Source organism: Polypterus senegalus, chromosome 16 (genome assembly GCF_016835505.1).
Source record: "Polypterus senegalus isolate Bchr_013 chromosome 16, ASM1683550v1, whole genome shotgun sequence".
NCBI lineage: Eukaryota > Metazoa > Chordata > Cladistia > Polypteriformes > Polypteridae > Polypterus > Polypterus senegalus.
The window spans coordinates 88,520,001-88,547,736 of NC_053169.1; the positions used below are offsets into that span (position 1 = coordinate 88,520,001).

At 37.7% G+C, this 27,736-nt stretch overlaps 1 protein-coding gene across 2 annotated transcripts in view; it reads right to left on the reverse strand.

Annotated features, from left to right (window-relative positions):
* The window catches only part of camkmt (calmodulin-lysine N-methyltransferase), a 421,353-nt gene that overhangs the window by 141,122 nt on the left and 252,495 nt on the right, over positions 1-27,736 (reverse strand). The gene's annotated exons all lie outside the window — the stretch shown is intronic.

The window sequence follows — 27,736 nt, forward strand, 5'->3', positions numbered from 1 at the left end:
GTAACAATTCCCATGAAAATAAGCCCTTTAAATTGTATATCAGGTATACCAAACATGGGGATGGGCAAGCGAAGTGAGCCCCCTAGTATGTATGTATGTATGTCCAACTGCAATCAATTTCTCTAAAGGAGAAGTGCCCTTTGAGTGGCTCAGCTATGAGATAGTGGGCACCAAGTGCCCCTCCCTGGGGGCTGGCAAACAAAAAGCAAACCAAGCAAGCAGGGGGCAGAGCCCATAGCATGCATATATTTTTATACATGCATCGTGATTAATAAGAGAAAAGACGGATAAAAGAACAGCTACATTAAAATTGATATACAGAAGATTAGTTTAGCGAATAGTCGTATTTATTTACACAAAAAAAAACCCATTACATTAATAAAATAATTTATATAATATTGTAATGTCTAGCGTAATAAGCAAATACAACAGAGGTTCTGGAGTTTTCAACATTTTACTTGTTCCGGAACAAACCCAGTCTCATACTCCGTTATCTGGGTTACAGCGCACATCTCCAAAACAATAAAAGAAAGCTTTCTGTCCTAATAATTATCTCCTGCTACTCACATTCCATGTTTTTCTATACCACAAAAACTCCTGCTTAATATCTCCTGACTCTCTACTCAAAATTTCCTTCCACTGCACCTTCCTTTTTCTCCAAACTTCTCCTGTCACTAATCTCCTAAGAGGCGTGTTCGCCCCTTGCAGAACAGAAGCCCTTCATCCAGTCCTATTACTTATACAGTATAGAATGTTGCCCTTTCTGCTCCCGTATGGTACATCATAAGCATCCTGCACATCACAATATATTAACAAAACATAATATAATAGAATTTAAAAAGAAAATTACAATGCAGAACATTAACATTAATACAGAATAATATTACCGTCAGTGGTTTCCATTTTCAAGACATTTTTCAATTTTGTAGGCATCACACTTTATATCGTTCACTGTTATTCTTCCTACTCAGTAAATTGAAGCAATGAAGTGCTTTTGCCGTCTAGTAAATGTTCAATAATTGCAATTTTTTTGTGACAATTCCAACATCACATGCATATGTTTATCAGCCATAACAATGTACAGTAGTTTAGTTATAACAAAAGAGAAAAGCTCAAAAACGCTATTAAAGCTGAAGGTAACGGACACTGTGATTTCAAAATGCGTGGTGGCAGAAGGGACAGTTATTCTAATGCGCAGAGCTTGCAGGGTATTGTGCATCAGTAGTAATAGGTAGACACTGGCATGCACAATACGGATAATTGAGTGATGCGATAATCAAGGTTTTACTGTATATTTTATATCTTTTTCTGTTTATCAATGTAAAAAAAAATTAAATCCACTGTGATTCAATGTTTTATAACAATAAAATATGACAACTTCAAAGGTGGTGAAGACTTTTTATAGAGTATACTTGAATTGCGATACAGTGATGCATGGCTCTTAAGACCAATTTAGATTTCTGGCCTGGTCAGTAAATGTGTGGGTTCTGTATGTTCTTCCAATGGCTAACAAGGTACTACCAGACCAAAAACCAGCACCATATTACTATACAAGGCTATTCTAGTTATCCTATTAAACTTTTGGTTAATTGATAACTCTAAAATTGACCAGGATGTATGACAGAAGTTTGCATGGGTATGGGGTTTGTTTCTCCCTTGTAAACATCTCTGCTTGGGCAGGCTCTGGCTCTCTGCAACTGTGAAATTGGATTAAGAAAATTCAATAAATGGATGAAGTTTTACAATATACTTTTCAAATATTTTACAAAAAAATCAAAAATACAGTGATGAATGTGAAAAACTGGTTGTGTGTCTTTATATGCCTACTTCTCCAAATGCTTCAAGTTATTTACTTTATAACTATTTTGTAAAGTCAAGAAGATATCGGATTACCTATGCAACAGTTTTGAAAGGAAATCAGAGGTTTAATTGCAAAGTCACACACTTTATATAACCCATCCATTCTCTTCCATCCATCCATCCATTTTCCAACCCGCTGAATCCAAACACAGGGTCACGAGAGTCTGCTGGAGCCAATCCCAGCCAACACAGGGCACAAGGCAGGAACCAATCCTGGGCAGGGTGCCAACCCACCGCAGCATTCTCTTCCATTTAAACAATATTTGTTGGAAACTGATTTCACTTTCGCTGTAATAAACTATGTTTATATTATTATTTATTGTATATATGGGTCTTTAAAGATTTGCAATTAGAGATACAGATTTATTTACTCCGCTATATCAATATGTTTGGGTTCTATCTGCCTTTTAAAAAGATTTCTGTCTTTGAAATCAAAATTCCTCTTCTGTCTACACATTGTTTAATTGGCAATTCAGTTGCAACACTGTAAAACAAGTATGGCTTTGGATTTCCTTGGCATTGAAGGCTTGTTTCTTGGTTTTACCTGGGGAAAAGGTGAATAAACCAGTATTTTGGGCAGGTTTAAGCATGCCTCAAAAAGCTTCTACTAATGCATTTATTTTTATCGATTGCATTCAAATTATGTTCACTTCAGATTATTTTTTTGCCTAGGTAAATATTTACTACTGCTGTGATTAGATGCCCGGGTTAAAGTGAAAGTAGTTTGGCTTAAGCATAAGAACCACCATAGATGAGCCCAAGAGAGACATGAATAATTGCACTGCATATTCATAGACCAAATTGGGGAGGAAAAGGCCCTACCTGAAAGTGGTAGGCTCTGCACATGTAATGAGTGCCCCAGAAATAAAATGCATAGGAGCTTCTGAGTGAGACAGCAAGTGGTGAATGGAAGAATTCAGAAGTGCATTTCCACTGTGCACCAGTCTGAAAAATTGGTATGAATTCTTATGTGTACAGTTTTTACCGTTCAGTCCATAGGTGGCAGCACATAGTCCCCTTCTGCGAGAAGAGGAACACCTTGCTCTTTTATGGCAGACAGCCCAGATGCTGCCATAGAGGCCTGGCCCATTGAGCTCAGGAATGCAGGGACATCAGGAACTGCTAGGGGAACTTTTTGTCTATAGTCAAATCAGAGCCTGGAAGTGATATTGAGGCTTTCGTCTGAACAACGGAAGGAATTTAAGCCCTTTTAGTCAAAAAGTTAAAGAATTTTTTGTGATACTTGGCAGGGCGAAAACTGCCTTCAACATTTGTGATGTAACGCCGGGTTCTCTTATGATGCACAATTAGTTTAAATCTCTTTAAGCTGAAAAATAACATTTTAAATTAATTGCATTTTAATTTGTATGAAGCAGTTGATTTGTAATAAAGTGCAACTGTGATGGTTTTGTTGAGTTTACATTAAAGCTGGCTTTCAGTTTCAAACAAACCTTACCTGTATATTACCCCAGAGTAATACGGTTTGCTTCAGGTACCAGATGTAAATAGTTTAAGATGATGCTCTACAGATCTTCACGCATAACCAGAAACATCAGCTGTCTAAATATGCAAAGCTGATACTCAGATTGATATGAGCTTGCTGACCTAATTACAACAAAAATCCACAGCAGTTACTGTACCAAGAAAAAAAAAAAGTCTACCTGCTGTCTAAACTGTGGAAAAATAAACACAATGAAACAAGTTCACCGTAGCATAACTTTAAAAACAATAATTGTAAGCAAAAGTTAGATTCAACAGGAAGGTGGTTAGGAAAGAGGCTGGAAAGGATGATCTGGTGGATATGGAATTGTGCTACATTTGCTGAAAACATGATTAATGTCTTAAATACTGCTGAAATATTTCATATTGCATCAGTTATGGCCTGTAAGGAGCCAGAATTGACAAGGCAATAAATAAGGAACAAGTTCCTGAGTCACCTGTAGTGCTCTAAAGACAGACTCCCAATAGTGGGGAGGTAACTGAATTACAGTTGTATTAACAGTATTAATATCACATAGTTCATACAGTGTGTAGTGTGTTATTATGCTGTTAAACTGTTGTGTTTAATTTTAATCTTAACTCCTGTAACTTTGTATAATCTACTACTGTATGTTTTTGTTCTACATTGAACCACATTAGTTAGAGCTGTAATGGGTATGAGGTTTTAATTTTATATTTGCCACTAGTCAAAAGTATTAAAGTATTTGCAGACACCTGGAATGCAATAATTTGAGATGGTGCTGACAGACATTTTATTAATGACTGGAAACTTTTATTTACTAAGTTGCAAATGAATTGAACATCAAAATAATGCAACACAACAGAATGCCTAATTTTTGCAGTTTTTATTTCATTGTAAGAAACAGAATCATTTCACATTACATGAAAAGCGACTGCTTGAGTGGATGCCACTGTAAGCCTATTTCATGAAAACAGCATACATGCATGTGCTCATCTATAAATGCCAAACACTATTCTTATACTAAAGCATTTTATCTACAACTTGCATCTTGAGATTGCAAATTTCAATTAAACAACACTATAGGAACACAATTTCGACTGCTAAACAAAAGTTGGCTATTGTTAAGCAATCCACATTACCATATTACTAATTTCAAATGGAGGGGAAACACTACAACCGATTTTCTTTTTTTTTTCTTTTCAAAAATCTTTCATCAAATTGAAGGAAATCTGTAAACATCAAGCCCCTCAGTAAAACATTCAGCTTTAACCCTTTCAGGGCTGATGTCGACTTTTGTCAAAAGGAGGAGTTGACGATGGTAATCAACTGTAAACGGTGACAAAACCAAGTGTTATGTCTTAGTTGGACTCTCGTTGACTGAAGGAATGTTAGATTCATTGATTTGATCGAGATTTCCTGCACTGACATGAGTAGCAAGGCGCAAACAACAGCAAAAATGGGACTGACGTCTGGCGAGAGATCAAAGCGAATGCGTAAAGCAAAATACTCCATGGACGACATTTTGCCTATTATCTCTGAACTGGACTATGACTTGTAGGACTTCGATTTTGATACAGATGATCGAAAACCAATGTGAGGTTCCAGCTTCAGCTGATTGGTCCCCAGCCAATCGTTGTACTGACAATGTTCGCCAGGGAGGACTGCCACTTAACAATGATAAGAGGTAGAAACCAGATTGTAATGCACTGCGACCATGACCGCTGCTGCTTTCCCAGCCACGTGAAGACAGCCTGGCAGCAAGCCTGCCGCACATTCTTGGCAAACTGGCAGCCACAGCATGCAGCAACAGACATTTTACGTAGATTTCTGTGTAAAACCATCGCTTTTCAGAAACTGTTTTTTGTAAAAAATATTCAGCCCTCAAAGAGTTAAATTAATTTTTCTTTGTGTATATTGTTACAGTTATGTAATCCTAATGAGTACTTGTACCATACGCAAGTTAAATGGTGAGCAGAACTTTCATTGCTTGCCCACACATTCCCATCTAACATTATGCACTTAATGTACAGTTAATATTTCGCAGAGAAAGTCTAGCAGGCCAAATTTGAGCCAGCCACTGACTACCTAGGACAATAGAACATGGCTGTGCTAATTTTTGCTTGCATAAGATTGGTGGATGCACTCTAAATGAATAGGATATTCACTTTTCCTGGTCTTTAATGTCTGCTCTCATCCTTTGTAGTTTCAAAGTCATTCCAATTTGCCTTGGAGATCGCGCGTGCCACCGCTCATTTTTTTAACCTATTTAGTTCTCCATTTTTGGGCTACATTGCTCTCAAGAAGAAAGTGCTGGTAATCTCTCTCAAGCTCTGTTAAATTAAAGATCCCTTAGAGTGAATGGAGGGTGGATTGCATTTACAGATGAAACATTTGTGACCATAATGGAGGGAACATAGCTTTCCAAGACAGTTAACATATTCATCAACATGACTAAGAAATGAGCATCTCTATCTCTGTACCCCACTCTATACAAATATAAGACGCAACTGTAATGCTGGAACAACTGGAGTATAAGACCAACATTTAGCTGACAGGTCTACCTAAATCAACTGCTGTTTTTCAGAAGAAGACTTATCTAATGTATGAATGTAACTGCATCCAAGATTCCCTCCATCTCAGTCACTGACTATGACAGCTTCAAACGATATTCTCAACTACTGTATATCATCAGTGTCAGCTGTAATCTACTAATACTTGTATATATATATATATACTGTACTTGTTGAACCAACCATTCACAAATCTGACTGAAGACTTACTTCTGAGTAAAAAGAAGAACAAAAGAGACCCATGCTAGCGAAAGCATGAATGTTACTTTTTTAATTTGTTCATAGGCATGTCTCCGAGTTTGGTTGCCAATATGACTGTTATACACACAAGTTTAATGCTTGACATCAATGGGACACAAGCTGTCCAAAGTGGTGGTCTGCAAAAGGATGAATAAATACTTTTAACTATAAACCAGATCTGCCACCAGAGCTATATTTGGTCCCAAAACACTAAGAGAGAGAGAGACAGAAAGAGAAAACCAATGGCATTCATACAAACAATTTGAAAGTTAGGTGCTCAGTAACATACTGTACTCTTAAGAAATGGGACTAGGTCCTACATAAACAAGTCTCGAGTAAGTTTCAAGTGCTGACCAAGTTTTAAGTCTCAAGTCTTGATGATTACATTCATGCAAGTAGGGCTGAGTTGCTGGATTTAATCAAGGAAGTGGAGTCATAGTTGAGAAAGCTTCAACAAAAAAAATGTGTACATGTTCACCACTCACTGCAATTAATCTAATTATGATAACGTGTGATGTAAGCTAATATATAAACAGCCTAATCAAGAGGATGCCAGTTCAATACCGGCTCCCTCTCAAATTTACCATTTTGAGTAGTGAGCTACTCTCATTGTTAATATTATGCAACAAAAAAAATACAGATGATGTAAATTTATAGTACTTGTAAAAGTTAGCTTTTTTTTTTTTTTAATTTTATTCTCTCAGTCATGTTCACGGTCCCACAACCCCCCAAAAAAACCCAAATTAATGCTGTTTTAAGATAAAGACGTGGTATAACAAACTTGATTTGTTATATCACCTCTTTATTGGAAAACAGTGTCAGATCTTGTGCATGAATGAGACTGGGAAAACTGTGGACGTGGATGTGAGTGGTAAGCGTGACTGGGAATGATTGTGGATGTGAAATTCTTTTTATTCAGTTTTATTCTCGAGTGTTCCTGCTCATGCTGAATTAGTATGCACCTTCTGGTCAATGATGTTAAAGCCACACTGACAAAAAAGAGAGACATAGGTATATATTACATTTGGAATAATTGATTTTATGACCTGTATAGTACATGTCCGAAAAAATGCAACATTATTCATATTATTTCGCATAACATCTTGTGGTTGTAATCAGTGATCGTGTGTTTGTTTTTTTTATTTTTTTTTGATCTTGCCAGTCTCCACTTTTGGGTGCACGGGGGTGTTACTTTTGTACTCCAGGACATGCAGAGGAAAGAATAGTACAGAAAGGTCAGTTCCATGCTATACGCAATCATCAAATTCAAATGTTAACAGTTCCCACACACCCAAGGACCGTCCTTCCTACATTTACGACATGCGTACCTGGTGCAATGTACACACCTCTCTATGTGGTGGTTCCTATTACACTGAACGAGCATCTGAAACTGAACTTTCTTTTCTGGGGGAAGTGGAGGTCTTGGAACAGAAGCTTGTCGATGTTGCATCCTCTTTTCTTTTTCCATCGCCTTTTCTTGTAAGAAGTGAAAGTTGAGCCAGGTGGAAATTATAGGGAATTCTCTGATGTGGCAGGATAAAAGGTATGAACGCACATGTCCTGTACAAGGTATTTACGGGGTCCACTGAGAAAAGAAGAGTGTTCATGGCTCACCTTGCAGAGGAACTTCGTTGTTGCTTCTTAGCCATCAAACCAGCAGTCTTGCACATCACTTAGGAAACAGCACTTAGGACTTATTGTATTTGATAAAGTACTTATGATGCATGCTGTTCTCTTCAGCGACCCTTTGCATAGCTTGGCGGCGGTACTTTATCCTCACTTGTATCGGCAGGCCACGGAGATGGGGAAAAAGAAGTACACTGTGCCATTTGCTCCCCATGTGTAGGGTGTGTGACTTAAATCTGAGTAGAAGCTCATGGATCAGGATTAGAAAGGGGCATTACAAGATGGGGTCAGCAGAGTTGACATGCAATCGAGGGAATAGAAGGGTTCTGTGGACAAAGAGGTGCTTTAGTTGGAACAGTGATACATCAGTAACGGTATTTGGAGTTAACTCTCCAGCAAGCATAACCATCTATGAACATAACAGCAATGAAATAAACCTTATAATCACAAAGTTAATAGATATTGTTGTCATGTCAATGACTTTTGACCCTCCAATCTTGCACAAGACCATTCCATTCTTTCAAGTATAGTCAGCAGTAACTTGAAAATATTCAAAATTGGTAATCCCCAGTGCAGGTTCCTCCACTACTGTTGCCCTACAACATGCTGATTAGTCATGATAACTTATGCTGGTATGGAGCACAAAAATGTATTAACTGAATGTAAATTAAAATAATGAAATTTGGAAAAAAAAAACAAAAAAAAAAAAAAACAATTGTGACACAATAATGTGAGACTTCAAGTAAAGTCGAGTCATTTTTGTTTAATACTGTCACGAGTCAGAAAAATTAAGACTTAAATCAAGTCATGTGACTCGAGTTGCCCACCTCAGATTTTAAGAGTTAAAAAATGATTCTCCATATCCTTGAATGTGACATATTTGTTCTATTGCTTTGACATATTTAGGAGTGTTTCACCTTAGTGTTTTAACGTCTTAGTGTTCTTTAAACACCTACATGATTCTTTTCAAAGTTTCCTACATTATTTTCAGGTTTCATCTACAGTGAACCATGACATACCTTTGTACTTCATCTTAGAGTGCTGCCCCGGCACAATAACATGTTTATTCCCAGAGTCAGACCTTTTTTTTTTTTTTAACAGTAACAGGACCAGTACTTACTTTTAAATTACAGGAGATTTTTGATAGCAGTTAAATACATACAGCTGGATATTTATATGTTCGGGTAATACAGTGGTACAGTGCTTATTTACATCTCAGCTTCAAGGGCATTTATTTGATTACAGCCCAAATAACAGCTTCTGGAATTTATCTGTTTTTCCCCATGTTTGTATGTATTTTCAAGTAATTTCTTCCTGTATCTTAAAGATGAAAAGTGTACGTCAACTACCCACTCTACACTGCCATTTATGAGTGACAAGAAGCAAGATATTTAACATACACTGTGATAAACTAGTGTCCCACCTGGAATTGTTTCCTGAATTGTATCCATTGCTACCAAAGTAGACTCTAGCTTCCAGGAATATTGTTATGGAATAATTAGATTTGGAAAATGGATGGATGGATGTTTAATTACTGTATACATATTTCTGAGCAAGGTTAAGGAATGCTTACCTGAATATCCTCAGCATGTTGTCTTCCTTATGAGGTGTGCTAGTTCTCTTGATATCTGCTACACCTTGAAAAAAGACGATTACTGCCCATTAATGTGCTATTATCTTGGCTGATCTGCTCATCTGTCAGTATTCCAGTTACCAGTACACAAGCAGATTTTGAACTGTAAGAAGTCTATAAGAAAAGTAGTTCAGTGCTAGACTAAAGCAGCATGTAAACGCTACGACACTGCATTGATGTAAACTGGCACATGTTTGGAGACTTCCCCTCACATCTGGATGAGTACACAGCTTGCATACAACTATATGCTTATGAAAACAATCAGGATATTTTCTAATAAGAAACAGAATTATCTGTGTCATCAACAGAACAGCAATTTACTTGAAAATTGTGATATTGAAACATACAAGAAATTAAGATGTGATGTAAGAAAAGCTAATTAGCATAGGAATAAACTATAGAATGAGTAAACTAACTATAATCATTTGTGCAGACTCTGGCAGGGACTAGTCATGCTTAAGGACTATAAAATAAAGCCTAATCCAATCTCTTCTACCTGTTCTCTCCCAGATGAAGCTAACGCATTCCACAGTATATCTGCCTCAGTCGTGGTAGTAAGTACTGTAGTTCATGGTACTACTGCCTGCACCACTACATGATTCATCCTTCTTCGTTTCTTTATGTGCTATAAAGGGGTCTTTTACACAAGTTAATGTCCATAATGTATCTGATCCAGTTTGAATTTCGGGGATTAACTAATTAGCTCACATCTGCAGTGATGTCTTCAATAGTTTGCTGAGAGATTCTGTGGTTCCCACCTGATTCAAAAGAACAACAATTGCTTAATAAACAAAAGTGGATTGTCGGAATAAATAAAGACCAACTGTACTCATTCCAGTCAACATGTGTAGAACGGCAGCAACACATCCTTCATGCTGATCCTCAGCACGGGCACACCAAAAGATAGTGTGCTCAGTCTCCTGTTGTACTTCTTGTTCACCTATGACTGTGCAGCCAGACACACAATCAACTCCATCATTAACTTTGCTCATGACTGCACCATCACAACCCTGATAACCAACAAGGATGAGATGGCTTACAAAGAAGATGGTTACCTCTTCACAGAGTAGTTTCAGGATAAAAATCTCATCCTTTATATCAGAGAAACAAAAGGGGGTGGTCATAAACTTTAGGAAGCAGAAATCAGACCACAGTCTACCTGTATTGGAGGAGAAACTTGTAAAAGGGTGAGCAGCATTAAACGTCTGGGAGTGACCATCACTGATTACCAGAAGTGAACTCATCACATTTTGGCTCTTGTCAATAAGGCTTACCAGTGCCTCTACTTTCTCAGATGTCTGGGAAACATTTGGATTTCTCCATCTTTTCTCACAAACTACTACAGGTGGGTAGTGGACTCCCTGCTCACTGGCTACCTAACACCTTGGTACAGCACCTGGTTGGCTCAAGATCGTAAAGCACCGCAGAGGGTGGTGAAAGCAACACAGAATATTGCCAGTGCATACATACTTTCTGTTTTCAGGCCATATACAACATTTTCTGCCTTAGAAAAGCAAACAGTGAGAGGTTAAGCAAAATGACACCTTTAATTGGCTAACAAGAAAGCTTGCATATTGTAATCTTTCTAGTTAGCCAATAAAAGGTGCCATTTTGCTTAACTTCTCACTACTTCCATAATGGCTAACACTGTACAACACCCTAGTACTAAAAGCAAACAGTATAATTAAAGACCTCAGTCATCCTGCACAGTTGCTTTTCTCATTCCTTCATTCTAGTAAAAGATACAGCGCCATTAGTACTCGCACATTTTAATTCTGGGACACTTCTATTCGCAGATTGTTACGTTAATAAACAAATATAAAAACAAATAGTCTAACAACAATTCTAACAAATATAAATACAAAACTTGCAAATATATACTAAATATTTTTCTATTATATACTAATATTTTCTATCTTCTATTTTCTGTGACATACTGCTTATTTTCTTCTAACATCTACTTGTTTGGCTACAATAACACTTACAAACCTAACTCCTCCAAACTTCATAGAGTGAAGTTTGTACCCGTTTGTCTGTTATTGAAATTACCTTGTGCCAATTTATAAAGTTATAATAACATGATAAGTCTTGTATGAGGATGTATTCAAAAAAAGAAAATCCAATGTGAAGACAACCAGAAATGTGTGAAAATGATCTATTGATCAGATGTGTGAAGGACCACCAGTACACTACAGAGACTTACATGTTCACTTATAAGTCCACATACTGATTCATCCTTGCATCTACTGTATTTTCTGTACATGCGCTTACTTAGCCACAATCAAAGAGAGCAGCCACCAATGAATACAGTGAAATGATCATCTCTAGACTTTTCAACGAACAGAAGCATTTATACTTAGGGAAAAATAAATTACACTTACATAAGATTCTATTTGAAAAGTGTAGAGGAAATAAGATATATTAGAGAGTACACCCAAGCACCGGTAGCCAACACAATGATGGCTGCACAATGAAGTAAGACAGACTTGTGCTGGAACACAAATGTCTGCTGAAGAAAGCGACCAGAAATGCAGCTTTAAATCCGCTCACAGGAGCAGAAACAGCGGGGAGATGCAGGAGCGCTTCGGCACTGAACCCTGTCGAAGGAGCCTCCAAATGAATATTTTAAATCTCCATATGAATATTTTAAGCATGACAACCGCATGTAAACACACAGCCAAAGTGCTCAAATCCACTCAAGAAAGACTATTAAGCCATCAGCCGACTCCTGACAGAATCCACTGAATATGGCAACAGTGAGAAGTCAGGAGACAGTTGGAATCATTTCAAGACTGCTAATTTAACTTGTCTTAAAACCAACCAATGCTCAATGTGTCATTATCAATGTCACATCCCCACAGTCTGAAAAGCCTGCGACCTTATGCGGAAAGGTCCACGGGTTCCGCCCTGCTTGTCTACTGGTTGAAAATCTAATTGGTTCTGCTGACAGGCTTGGGAATTGGTAGCAAAAACTGCTCAGTTAATCTGCAAGGAAGCAGCGTGCCACTCGGTATCCGTCTCTGAGCTTTGCTCTCGGCGTGTCGGAAAATGACTCTGATGGTTAGTCTTCTGCTCTGGCTGGCTGACGACTTCCACCTCAAATTCAATAAAGTTTGTCACTCGATAATCTTGAGGGGTGGGGGGAGAAAGAAAAAAAAAACACCCTCTTATCTCTAATCAATAGCCGGTCTCCCTGCCTCACAACAGTGAAGGTTATCTCCAGTAGCAGCGATTAGCAAGCAAACCTGCCATCTTTATTCTGGGCATATTTCCATCCCTACTCTTGGGTTGCTTTTCTGAAAAGAATAAAAGACAGCAGCCATGGGAATACAGGGGGTAGCAGGAAAGGTCATTAAATAAGAGGGGTTACAAACACCTGGCAAAATTAGAAGGAAAGAAGGAGAGGAGATAAAGGAATAGGGCAAAAGAAAGTCACTGAACAGATGCAAAGACAAGGAAAGGTGAAAAAGGAGGCTTCTAAAGGAATACAGGAATCAGGCCAGGTCATTTGGCAGTATGAGAGGGGAAGATGGAGTAGCGAGGAAAGTAACTAGGGAAAACAAAGAAATACAGGAATCAAGCAATGTTACAACTAACATCCCTCAGAGTTATAGAAGAACAGGGGAAGACAAGGGAAGAAGCTGAGGGGATACAAAAAAGCAAGTAAAGATAACAGGTTCATACAAGAAATCAAGCAAGACGAAAGAGTAAGCAAATAAGGGGATATGGGGACCTGGCAAAAAGAGGCAATAATCTGGAGAGCTGGACAGGAGGGAAGTTAGACTATTGAGACCAGATAAACCGAGACAAAAATTAAATGGGAAGTCAGGAGAAAAACAAAAACCACAACTGGTGGGCTACAGGAACAAAAAAGAAACTGAGGAAACTGAAAGATGATGAGATGGGGTCCTCAGGTGGTAACCACATAATGCTCATGGTGGGCACTGGCTTTGAGGTTCAAAGGCTCAAATGGCAATTGTCCAAATAATTGACACATTCAATGCAGCGATATGATCCTCTTTACAGGGCAGTCCAGTCATCATCAAACAATTAGCCCAGTAGATATTTGGTAAGTGTACATCTGATGCCAAGCTTGGTCCAAGCTAGCAAGTAAGGCAAGTTAATACTGCTGTAATAATCCAAACTGGATGAACCTCACATAACTATACCTTTCTTCTACTCTACTTTGAGCTGACTTACTAAAATTGATAATAACAAAATGAGTGAAGAATTTGGGGTGGGGCTACACCACGGGTGAAGGACTTAATGGACTATTCTGTGTGGAAAATCCCAGTTCATCTCCGTTTACAGCAGGCTATGTTGGGGCTTTGAGCTGAGCAGAATCTTTAAAGTGTTTCACTGCGTTCTGCATATCCACGCGTCAGCATATTGCTTTCTGCCTTAAATATGGACAAACTGTTTAAGTAAGGTAGTGAATAAAATCAGTGTTATAGGACATGCTTTCTGGGATCACATTCCCACACACATCTCAGGACCAAAGACATAGTTCCCATAAAACACACACAAGTAAGTCAAAACTCTAACAACCACTAAGTGACCCTATTGATTTGATGTTCTCTTCAGTAGTATTGGCTGACAATCTTGTGTCCAAAGTGCTTTGTGATATTTGGCTATGAGCAGCAAGTCAGACAATATGTATAAAAGGGCTCAACAGCAAGCAAAGGCCACACAAACTAAATTAGTACAGAATGGAAATGTGAAAGAACAGTGAGTGTACAGCTAGAGAAATACAGGGCTAAAAATGATCATCACTATATTCAAAAACTTAGATCTACAGGAGAAAATATTACATGAACCGATGTATCTTCATCCAAAAAGCTTTCATCCTCTCTGGTGTATACACTTACGGGTTCTATGGGAGCAAACCCAACAAAGTTAGCCTTTATATGAAAGCATAGAATTTCAGTTTTTTCACTGGTTCACTTTTGAAGTGCAAAGTTTTTTTCCCTTTACTCTTGAATGTGTTCGGTGAGTTGTAAAGAACAAGTTATACAGTATGCATGGCATTATGTCACCATTGTTAACTCAGATATTTCATAGCACTAGTTTTCATAACACCCTTTTAACTCTGACTTTTGCTAACTGCCTGTGTTTTACTGGTTTCAATCAAAAATTCTATTATTAAACTATAAAACTTTATATAGCCTTGAACCATACTACATTAGAAAACTCCTCTGTCATTACAATGCAGTTAGCTCAATGTCCACCGATGATGGCAACTTCGTTGGACCCCAAACAAACCTATACTCCATGGGTGACAGAGCCATCAGCTCCATAGTGTTCACACTTTGGAACAACCTCACTAAATTAATTACATCAGCTGACTATTCATTCTTTACAAAAACAACTAAAACGTCATTTGTCCAGGAAAGCATTTAACTTCTCTTAATTTACACACTCTGTCCAGGTTCTCGGGATGATATGTGTTTGTATCACAAATAATGTTTGTTTAAATACTATACTTTCCAGGAATATTGTGAATTTTTGCATTTTATTGTGTTTGATTTTAATTTAGAGCTTTGCGTTTCCTGTACATAACTTAATTTAGTGTTTAATGCTGCTATTATTCTGTATCCAGTGCTGCGTATTTGAGCTTTTTTTCCTATATATTTTCCTTATTGTTCATTTTGAATTTTTGTGAATCAGTTTAAGAATGGGCGAAATCCTACTATCTAAAAATTAAATACACTAATATCACGGTGTTTCTCTGGATACTCCATTGTTCCTCCTATAGCCCAAAGACATTAAATGTAGGTTTACTGCTGACTTCATAGTGGTCCCATGACAGTGTGAAAGTTCTAAGAGATGGACTGCTGCCCTGTCCAATGTAATTTACTATCTTGGCACTTTATAATGCCAGGATAAGTCCAGGATTCTTCCAAACCATAAACTGAAAGAATTGGTCATAGAAAACCAATGGATGCATAAATAAAAGTGAAGATATTAGCAAAGCAAACAGATTACTTTTGGTGTAATAAAAAATACTGAGTAGCTACTGTATAACGCACAAAGAAGCAACTGAGGGGAAACGTGCATAGATATACAGAACACAACAGGTGAAACTTTCAAAGTCCCCTAAAGACGTTCATTATTTGATAATGTATTGCATTTCTAAGGCTATGAACACACTATACATTGAGAAATTTAAATACATAAAGCACATGTTGCTTAGAAGAAATGTGTTAGTCTGCTAAAAAATGTTTTCTTCTCTGGTGATGGGACAATGGTTCACATATACAAAGTTAATGGTGCCCTGGAGTTTCAAATGTCCATTGATAATAGTATGAATATACCTGTTTCGAATTCTGATTGGAAAGCCAGTGTCAATATTGTCCAACTCATTTTTCAGGTCACCACCAATTACACTTTCCAGTTAGATGGCACCTACCCCTTATTTGGAAGTCCTAGGAATTCCACTACAAAACTATGGCAATTTGTACTCTTTCCAAACTGAGCAATGTATCCTCCTCCCCATTTTAGGTATATAGCGAGTTAAGGCACCAAGTAATGCTTAGTGGATAGTTTTCACAAAAAGGCTTCATCTTTTTTATATTAAAAAAAAAAAGCACTATGACATCAAGACATCGGGATTTCAGATACTTGGCTTCCTCTGAAGTCAAAAAAAGTTTCATTTATATTCATTCAAATGGAAATAAATATGATGGGAGATTTTAAACAACATTCTTATTAATCAAAGAATGCATCTCGCAAAACAATCACTTACAATAAAAATGCCAAGGTTTAGCTGATACAATGGCTTTCTTGATTCACAAGGCAAACCTGAGAAAAAAGGCACTTGAAAAATCCTACTGGCGCAAATTGAAATACATTGAGGATTCTCAACATTTACTTTGAGTGGAGAGCTCCCTTCACATGTCCTTTTAGAAAGCAACCTTTCAGTCATGTTAGTGTAGACAGGCAACATGTCCTTGGGAAACACTTCCATCATACTTCAAATGCAGCATGTTCAACAGACCCCCCAGGTTGGGAACTTTAAGGAGAGGTTGCTGATTCCTCCTGCTTAGACTCTTCAATTCCAGTGAATACAAACAGTCTTGTTTAATCTTTCCAGAATGGTCAGTCAAACAGATGGAATTTTTCATTGCACCTATGGCAAGAAGCCCTACTACAAGGCACTTTACAAAGAAAATGAGAACAGAACAAAAAGACAGTAAGATTATTCATATTCCATCTTTTCAGTGGCCTGTATGCACTTTACTTAGTGTCAGACCTGTACAGATGTTGCTAGCTTAGAATGCTGAAACTAAAAAATGTTTAATGTAGAAACTAGCTTGTTTTTTTTTTTCGGAATGCAACTCCCGTTAGCAAGTATGAAATTAGCAGAAGTGTAGGTGTGTTTAAAGGAGGAAGTGTCTCTGCATTAATCAATCATTTATATACAGATTGACAGGAACACAGAATCAGAATCAAGCCTGCTATTGGAGTTACAGAATCTGCCATATGTACTTGTTTACCATTACATTTTTAAAGTATCTTACCTGCAATTTGGAAGGCAGTTATTTTTTCTTTTACATAACATTATCATATTTGTCTTGCTAAAGCCTATTTTATGAATGGGATTTAATTGCTAATGGAAGCCTTATGTGATTACAAGCAGGCTCTAAAGGATACAAAAACTTGCACAAATACATTTTTTATTTATATTCTTCTTATTTTTTTTTTATTATTAATCAGGGAACTTTCTGTGTGGGCTGAGCACAGGTGAGTACATTAGTGTGCCCTGTCCCGGACTGGTTCCTACTTTGAAACCATTTCTGCCACACGTGTTATTTTTAATAGGTTGAGGCCATGGATATATTCCTGAAAATGAGTGTTTGTAAGGGTGGTGGCTTTATGCTAATTGCTAGTGTAAAAATGCTTGGAATGGTTTTAAAAAAAAATAATAACTAGGGATTCACTGGCCTTTATTACAGAACTAGCAAAATCCTCACACTTCACAGAGGCGAAGTACTGCCTTAAAAATTTTATTAAGAAGAAAAGTAAACCTTTTTAAACTGAGGGAAAATATACCAATAATTATTTGTTAAGGATCTCTTTGTATGCCATGTTGTCAGTTCGGCCCTCTGGTTGTAATATGGCCAAGCTGTGCACTGAGCTTACTCTTGAGCATGTAACGTACAGTTGGCCATGTGAACAGTAATCTTGTTTCAAATCTCACAGCTTGGATTGCTGCTGTCATAATCGGTTTGAGTTTCATGGTTTGTTTCAATGACGTTAGTATTTGCAGGACTTGTTGTGTTGAAGTGACATTCGGCATCTGTCAAGCGTTGTAAGCACACAACCGGTTTCATCGATAACTTCACATCCAGCTTTTGAGAGTTTAAACATTCATAAACATCAAAGTGTCCACTACTGAAATCGTAATTTGTGAATCTAAGATGTTTAAAAGGCGTTGGCAGTTGTCCAAAGGTGTAAAATATTTGGCCATTTCGGTACACTTGAAAGCGACAACCGAACAATTCAGCGGCAGCCATCAACTCACATGCAGAACCACAGGTGAAGGGCTTAAGCATTTCAATCTTCTAGTGCTCCTGTGTAGTATAAATTATCTCCTGTACCGTCATCAGTCCACACCTTGAACCTGTCCCAGTCATTCAATACATAAGACACAATGTTTCTCCGGATATCAAATGTGAGCCTGATATGGCCGTTCAATATGTAACAAAGAGAATGGAAAAGGTAGGTGCCAACTCCGGGCATGGAAACCACTCGGTAAGTGACAGTTCTTTGATCGATGGTGATCACCTCGATAGACATGTTAATGGGGGTATGGTTGGAATGATAAAGGAAATGGGTACCTGAACAATGTAAAGTAAGTCTAAAATACCTACACAATAACTATAATCGTAATAAACGAACAATAAAACAGCGGAGAAGCCGTGGATTAAATAAAAGGCTGCAGTTATCAGCAGGGAGACGTGAATCCCGTGGCGAAGCAAGGAAGGGAATGTAGAGACCGGAGCGACGGACAGCCTTATGGCAGCCAACAACTTGGGAGGCGTGGGGATGGGGGACCCAATGTCGCCTCACACGGTGACCGAGCTGCAGGCTATGGACGTATATATGTACGTAAGTAGGATTCAGTTAGCGTTGGGAACCCGCATGCCAAATTTCTTAAAAATGGGCCCATAAGTAACAAAGACCGTTAGAAAGTTCAATATGGCGGCCGACAGTGGTGTCATACCACCGAAATAAGTAAGTACATTGGTTTCGTTTAGCGCAGGGAAGCTGCCTACTAAATTTCGTGAAGATGGGGCCATAAATAAGAAAGTTTAACATGGCGGACGTTGTCGACCGTTATGACTATTACGCGTAGAATTTCGAAATGAAATGCTTAACTTTTGTATGTAACCTGTAAGGAATGAGCCTGCCAAATTTCAGCCTTCTACCTACACGGGAAGTTGGAGAATTAGTGATGAGTCAGTCAGTCATTGAGGGCTTTGCCTTTTATTAGTATAGATGAATGTAAATAAACCTTTGATTTCAAAGGCTCTTCTTTTATGTTAAACTGTAGATTGTGAAGGTCAGTGAAACAAACTATTACTCTAACTGAATTGTTTTAGACCAAAAAATGTAAAATGGTGTGAAGACTTTCACAATTTACTGTAAATCTAAAGTTAATCAAAGATGTGATGCCAAACTAGATCATTCTGATTTTGCTCTAACATTCAGTTTCCCAACAATACATATTGTATTATATATTAGATACCAAAGCAATGGTAGAAAACAAAAGCATACCAAAGTTACACCTTAGCAATGCATTTGCTGTAGCATTACTGACAACAAGATGTGTAATCTAAGAAATTCAATGACTGAAAACCAAACTGATGGTTCATTCTCACTGTGTGTATGCACGAAGATTTTAGATCAAATCCCACTTCTGAATAACTCACTTGACCTATTGAAGCTCCAGTCACAGAAGTGTGGAATCACCTGTTTTAGGATAGTGGACACCATGAAAAAGGAGCTATATAACATAATGTTTGTCCGTATAACACAACTTGACTGCTTACATATGACTGAGTGAGTGAAAAAGCTGAACAAGAGTATGTTTGTGTGTGCACATGTGCAGCAGCCATGGGTGGGGAAAGTGAAGCTCCTGAAGCTCCAGAAATACAGGATAGCATTCATCATGCATAATGACAGGAAGCTCTGGAGCCTGGGGGCAGGGGCGCAGGAAGGTGTAATCACTGCTCGGAGTGCGCGAGGTGTGAGCCGCACGCTCCAGGTCAACAAGCAAGCAGCCAATAATTTGCCCAACGCCAGCAAATTTCATCTGTCTACAAGCTCTATCTACTGATTATGCGATCAATACGCCTCGGATGAGAGGAGCTCACAATTGACCAGGGCAGATCAATGCCAGCTAATAAGCACTTCATGACAAAAAAGCAAAAAGAAAGTTTGATCCAATTCGGCAGCCGGGGTGAACGGCGCGGGCGCCTCAGCCGCATTCATGGTGTTACTGCGATGATTGCGCTGTTATTACAGGTTTAATGTTAGGCAATCAAGCTATAGTGGGCTAGATATCAACAAACAGCAGAAACCGAACACATCAAATTGTCCCTTTTCTTCTGATACCTTCGGCTTTGACATTACATGACGCCGCCAGTTTCAAATGAACAATAAGTAAACAATTCGGTGGAAAATACTGTATTTAAAATCTCAGGGAAACAAAAAAGCGAGAAAGTGAGTGCCCGGGAGCGCAAGCTGATCCATGCATTCTCATTTCTTCCTTTCTTGCTGCCGCCGTTGCTGCTGCACCGACGTACAGAAAGCTAACTGAAATGCATGATAATAACAGAGGCCGGCTTGTCAGGCTCACATTGCATGATTTGATTTTGCTTAAATTGCAGTGTTTTGTGTTTTTTTCTTATATTGGTATCATTTTCTTTTTCTCAGATTACATTCTCATCAGCCACCTCTTTGATCACACTGTAGCAGTAGCTCCAGCAACAGCGCCAATTGTCTGGCATTTCACATACCCTATTTTTTGGGGGGCAGATGAACAAAGGCAGCTGCTTCTCTGCTTTGCACTCTAGCTTACTGAGAAATCAGAGAGCATGGGTGTGTGTGGGGTGGGGGGGATTGTTGCACACTGCTGACTGACCAGAAATGCATTGTACGAAGACAGCAGACATATTGGGAGTCAAGTGATGGTTTAAAACATTTAGCAGAATGGCCAAACTGGGAAAATCTGCCAGCACTCCACCACCAACCACAACTGTCACTATCACCCACCACACTACCAGCTAATTCACACTGCTATAGGGGAAAACTCTGGGATGAAAAAAAAACGTATGGGGCTTATGCTATGATTTTGACATCTCTTCTTCATTTGATTATTTACTGGAGTGCAAGGAACCATTAGTGAACAAAAATGAAAAAATGAGTGCTAGTAAATAAAAAACCTCCTTACAAAATGATCCTATTTCTAGTTTTGGAACTTTACAATTAAAGGGTGAACAGAATGCTTTAATCCAGAGCTGAAATCTAGTAAATCAAGGTTTATTTAACAAAAGCCTTGCTCGATTTGGCTGAATTATATAAATATTTGTTCCAGTCTGTGTAGGACAGTAGTTTACCCATTTATCCCAGGCACTGAAACTCTTTCTCTACATTTCTGACTGGACCAACATGGTGCCAGTCATCTACAGACAAGACAAACGAGCATTGGCAAAGACTAGCCAGTAAACACTAGAATGCAGATTTAATTTCAAGAGTACACCTGTACCAGGGTTTGGCATGCTACTCAAAGTCTTGAGCTCACTATGTCACAGTGTCTCTGAATTGTCATATTTCTACTGAATCCCTGGGCCCTATTTTTAAAAGGTTAGTCATCTAAAATAATATGTGGGTCGTTAGGCCTCCGAAATATTGAGCAAGGCTTCAGCTTTTACATTCTAACTTCAGTATCATCCCACTAGTCCCCCTTTTACACCACCTCTGTCTCAGATACTTAGCAGAAGTTTTAGAAAATGAGCATGAGTCCTCAGACTTTTCATGACAGGTATAGTATAGCGCTTCCCCTCATTCTGCCATTACTTGTTCTAAGAAATGTCCTGCCAGACTCTCTTTACAGTAGTTAGAAAATGCATTGCTTCTCAAGGGAGTTACCAACAAATTAGGTGTCTAAGGGTGACTTGCTCTGCAGGCACTTCTGATGGAAACAGGCATCCTGATAAGTTGAAAGGACACTATTAAGTAACCATGCTTCCTGAAGCAGACACTATGAGCGATGCAAAACAGAATGATGCAAGGGCTGAATTTTGAACTAAACTGATAAACCGTTAATTCACTTTGTGGTGGGGAATACTTCAGCTTATATCACCACAGACAGTAAGTCAGAAGTGACCTATTTTGCAGTCAAAAACTGAATCTACCATATTTAGAATACGTGGACTTAGAGATGACTGTCAAAATATTAATTGGTTAACATGCCAGGACCTGATACTGCAGGTCAGACCTGGAGAAAGCAACATTTGGAAGTAACCAACATTGTCCAAATAGAATCCTTTCTGCTGTACCCTCTTCGGCTCTTCTGATGGCACTTGTTGACAATTACACTCATTTCCAAAAATAAAAATAATAAATTTTTAAGGTCTAATCTTTCCCTTATTTTGTAGTCCTTCTTCACAATGTAAGAATGCGACTGAAAGGCAAATATCAGCTACTCAGAAGTGGGGTTGCAATGGCAGGGGTGAGATGCAGAACAATTCAAAAAAAGTAGCAGACAACACCTCCCAATAAATTTGACCTAAAAGGCAGCAATTTTCAGTTAATGGCAGTGAATCACTTTTACTAGTCCTACGGTAACTTGCAGGGGGTTAAAAGCAAAGTTTGAATTTTAATTTGAGGATCAACCCCCCCCTACCCCCTGTCCTACCCTATTCAAGTAAACTGTGTAGAGAAACATTTCTTCTCCCAAACTCACTCACTTTCATAGACCCCCAAGGTGCAACCCCGCTAGGGTCGAGGAACTGCTTCCCCTTCTTAATCCCTGAAGTGACATGTCGCTTTTACTCCTCCCATCTTTGTCAGCTTTGTACCTAAATGCCCCCAGCTTGTTTAAAGCTTTTAATCGCGCTCAGGATGTGAATTAACATTTTGATGGCAGAGTGGCCAGCCCTCAATTGCTCACTCTGCGGGGGGAGAAGGAGGAGGGGGTGCACACAGCACTGTCATTTCAAGTGGAACACAGGAGTTTTGGAGACTTTGCGGAAATGACTCCAATTATACAGCTCAGCAGTTCCTGTGACAGCGGCCGAGCCTCTACTAACTCCAGGAGCAGTGTCTGTGTTGAACAGCAATTTATTCTACCTCTGGACTGTGTTTTATTGTCACCATGCAAGGAAGCTAGAGAGGGCGCCATGAAGAAAATCACGCTGTGAAAAGCAGGCACCCTGCCATAATGTGTCACTTAAAATATCACTTTCTGAATTTTTTTAAAAAATACTCTAAACTGGAGAAAGCTCTTTAAGAGGGGCCTGGAGACAGCAAAGAGCAGTAAGCACTCACTAAATGGTCACACACTTCATCGCTTGCTCTTCAAGACATATTTCAGACTTTTTAAGTTATTTTTTTTCTTTTTTGCTTCCACAAGCACTTGCACCCTTTTCCCTATGTCTTGTCTCCACATGCTTCTATGACTGTGATGTTTAATGAGCATTGGAATATCACTAGAAAATGCAATGCAGTCAGGTGGCTGCTCTGTTGCAGATCACTGTTCACCCATCTCTGCTTACACACACACACACACTACAGATTTCGCCAAATGATGGTAAATCCAGTTCAAAAAAACAGCAAAGGCCCTTAAACTTGGCTGTGATGTAGCATGAATCACTGCTTGTGTGCTGCAAGTCAAAAGTCACAGGATGTTGTAACCTTCACCCTGTACTTGAACAACTTTCTGCACTGATGTCAGAAATTGATCTTGCGGGACACAGGTCAGGGAGTACTGTTTAGGCCAAATTCCTTGGCACATTCCTGCACTGCTTCTCAAGTGATCTCTTTCTCAGTCAAATGTAATTGGAGAATAGAACAAAAAACATCATTTGGGATATGATACAGTTCTATCAGTTACAAGTTATGTGTACACAGTACAAGTTTCTTGCGTGTATTTTTCCTATAAATAGTAAAGGTTATGTCAAACAATAAATATACCAGCATATACCATCAAAAACTAGGCTGAATGAAAATCAATCCAAACATTGTAATTACAATATCATTAGTTTATTATAAGAAAGATGGGCAATGGGCAAACACATATGTTACAAAAACTTTTCAATTGTATTGAACAATTTTATTATAAACTGATAAACCACAAACAAACTTTGTAGACAAACACTTTCTGGGTGTAACCCATTCTGGGACACCTAGCTACCAAGAATATTGAGTCTTGTCACCTAAGGAGGTGAAGACATCTTACCACTTGCTGTAGGTTTGTTCATATCAGGCTATGAATGATAAAAGACAGGATTAAAGTATGAACTGAGGTAGGTAAAACACATTTAACACCAGACAAGAGCCTTAAACATAGTAGTTGTATATGAACAGGAAGCACAAAAAAAAAAAAAAACAACATTATGACATTAATATGGAATATAATGTTAATCAGTTCAGAGTCTTGGAAAACATACAAAGGTTTGTGTGGAGGAACAATAAGTGAACAGAAAAAGAACATGACTTGTAAACAATATGCAAAGCCTGAAAAACCCAGAAGATAATTCTAGATTGAATGAAAAAATAGCTCTATCAGAGTAAAGAAACTGAAAAGATATATATAAAAATCAGGGGAAAATAAAAAGACAGGATCCAAGAGTAATAATTTTAAATAATTCATCAATAGATAGACTGCAGCTATACACAGACATCAAATAGTGACCAATGGGCAAAGTGGACTATGTGCACTAATTTAGTAGTATATATAGTATATAATTTTGTTTTAATAGTTAGATGATGCAGTATCCCAGCAACTGATAAATAATAGATTACTCTAAATGCAATGTACTGGCCTTAGTTAATTTAACAATTTCACCTGCAACTTCTAGTCAATGGGTAACTTTTTAATTGATGAAGGAAAGCTTGCTGTGACCTTAAGTCATGATGCTTCAGGCTTCATTTAGAAAACTCTTAAGCGTATTATTAGGTGGATTTTACAAATGATGTGTAACAGTGAGGAAGCTGTTCTGTTTGAGTCACATACTTCGGCCATCAAGTGCCTTCATGCTAGCAGCTTGGAAAAGTATTCTTTTTGCACTCCAAACTGTGCAAACATCACAATTTAATACTGATAGTCTGTTAAAGATTCAACAAGCAACAACTTTTGTAATTCATTACCAGTTAATTATTACGTAGATGTGGTACATTGCTGTAAAATAAAGCAGGCACAACTCAGTGCATAAGGGATGTGGAGTTGTACACTATCTAGGATTTAAACTAAGTGCTGCTAGAATAGGCTCCGGGCTCCCTGCAATGGAAAAAATGAATATATGGATATTCATGAATGTGCAGTCCATTTCTAAAATATTAAACTGTTAAACAAAGAACAGCAACTATGATCATACAGAGCCATTCTCTGATCTCTTATTCTATGCAACTGATTATATACTTACTCTGTAATGTCTTTCATTTAATTACAATTAGCTAGATTATAACATGCACAATGTTTTTTATTTTTTCAGTCGGCAAGGTTAACCAATCAAAGACTGTGATATGTTAGTATGCATAAGATGAGGGAAAGAAGTTTGTTTTAGGATAAACTGTGAAAAGGCACTACAGAATAAAACAGAAGCAAGAATGCACGCTTTGATTAATAATTTAGTGAGATGTAGTGGCAGCAGCTGTTTCCCTTCCAGAATTAAATTTATAATTTTCTTACTTGTCATACTGTGCTGTATGTACCTCTTTAAGTAAATCTTCAAGTGATCAATTTACAAGCTTTTCTTCAGTGCCTATTCCTTGCCATACTGTGTATAGAATTTGTAACTTTAGGATCAAGCATCAGTCGTGCAAAACTTTGGGAATAGCTCCTAATTTTGTTTTACAATATAGTTTAAATACTGTAAGACAATAAAGAGAGCTACATAAGACAACAGCTCTCCATTGGTTTCTAAAGAGTACCTTCAACTATAATAAACGGTATAATGGGTAAATTGAAGTATAAAACAGACTAAACTTTTGACTCCAAATTTACTGTATATTGGCCTTCATCAGACAGGTGTTAGAATGAGGCAAATGAGATCCAAAAACTGGACACATTTAAAGTGATGTGTACTGGGAAATGGCTGGTTCAGGCCAACTTTGAAAAAAACTACACAAATATTTTTCAAATGTTTATAAGGTTCAATTGATTATGAGATGAAACATTTAGATGGATCCCTTTTGTACAGAAAACTTTTTACACATCCTAAAATCCACAGACAATCAGCGCTTACGACTGGCAAAATCCTTGGACGAGGCAACAGTCGTCACAAAGTTTTCTCAAACCAGTGACTATTTTTGTTTTAGATATTCAAAGGGACAGATAAGTTAGCCATACTGATTTCAAACGCTTTGGGGTTTAACCATGCAAACATTCAAATGTGGATAAACCGATAAAACTGTGACAGTAGCATAAAGTATATTTCCAGGTATCTCAGTAAAATTCAAAAGATCGGATCAATTGCACTGGGATGAGTTTATAGTATATCTTAGGTATTTTACAAGGACTTGATTTATTTTTTTACTTTGTCCATTCGCTTCTTTGTGATACCCAGAAGCTATATTTATCTGAACACCAAATCAGGAACAAAAATACTGTAAAAAAAATCAGCTAAGAACCTCTGTCAGAAACAATGGACTTAGGAATTCCGTGTAAACAGACACATTCTTTAAAAAGGGTTCAAAAAAAGTGTTTAACACATTAAAGTTTTTTAATACAATAAAATTAGCAATTTTTGAAAATCAGTCTACAATGACCAGAACTGTAGTAACATCTTTTGATGGTGTGCCTGTACGGAAATTCAAACAGATCTACTACCAGAGTCTACAGAGTGGGGTTAACAGTTACAGTGAATCAAAGGGCAAGACTAGAGATATTTTATTTCTAGAGCACACCTTTCAGGCAGAAAAAAAATCTAATATCTTTAGTCAAGGCGGGCCACTACAAATGTAATTCTAAGCATCCATTTGTGCATTTAAGTCCAGAATGAGCAGACATCATAGATATGTGGGTGTAACATTAGCTGAATTCATTTGGTCTAGCAAATCAACTGGTGTTCTAAGTCCATATACGCAATACATTTTTCTGCAGGGAGAATAATTTTGGGCTCAGTTCCCAGTTCCTGTGAATGAAACTGATGTGATAAGCATCAGATTAAAGATTTTTACCTCTTGCCCAGTAAGAAATTACAAAATTAAACCGAATAATAACAATGAGTTCATCAAACATTCAGTCTTTTATCTGTTTTTAAATATACTAGGTTCTTGAGATTGGTAAAGCTTGTAAATTAATGTATACTTCTCCTTATCCAATGTTTATATTTCTCAAGAATTAATTTAATGCCTAACAATTCTTATTTTCTGACATGAATTTTGCTCAGTAGGAGTCAATTTTCTAGAATAAAAGGCACATGGATGTGATCTATTTGTATCAGGGAATCATTGCAAAAGAATCAAAGCAACTACTCCCAATACTTGTGGTGTCCACTTCCAATTCAAGTTGCAGGGTTACATCTGGATGTCTAAGAATTGCAATATTAAATGCTTTATTCTATTTGCTGCTGACTATTGATGAACAACTAAAATGTATAAGAAGCTTCATGAGTGAGAGCAGTGATTGGGGCAACCATTAAAATATTTACAAAGCACCAATTGAACTAAAAAACAAAAAAACTGATAAAACATTGGAACTGTTTAACAGTTTTGTCCATACTAAGACCTAGATTAAAAGTGTAAACCCAAAACTAGAAAATAGCATTTATCCAATGCAGTAAAATGCTAGTTTTGGCTTAGACAAGTTAAAACTTATCTTGCATTTTAAGTGTGTACCTTTAAATTCAGAGAAAAAATAAATAAAATGTCACCTACATACACCAAAACAAATTCTCCTAAGATATTTTTGAAATCAGTGTTTCCAAATGAATGAGAAACCACTGGTGCTTTAGGCATTCCACACAGGCTATCACCATGGACTTGTGTTCAGTTCTGGTATTAAATATGATCTCCCATTTGTATCCATCCCAGATCCTTATAAAGTCATAGGCACATTGTAAATCAAATTTAGCATATATTGTTGATCCTGTGACTTGATTAATAAGTGATGAA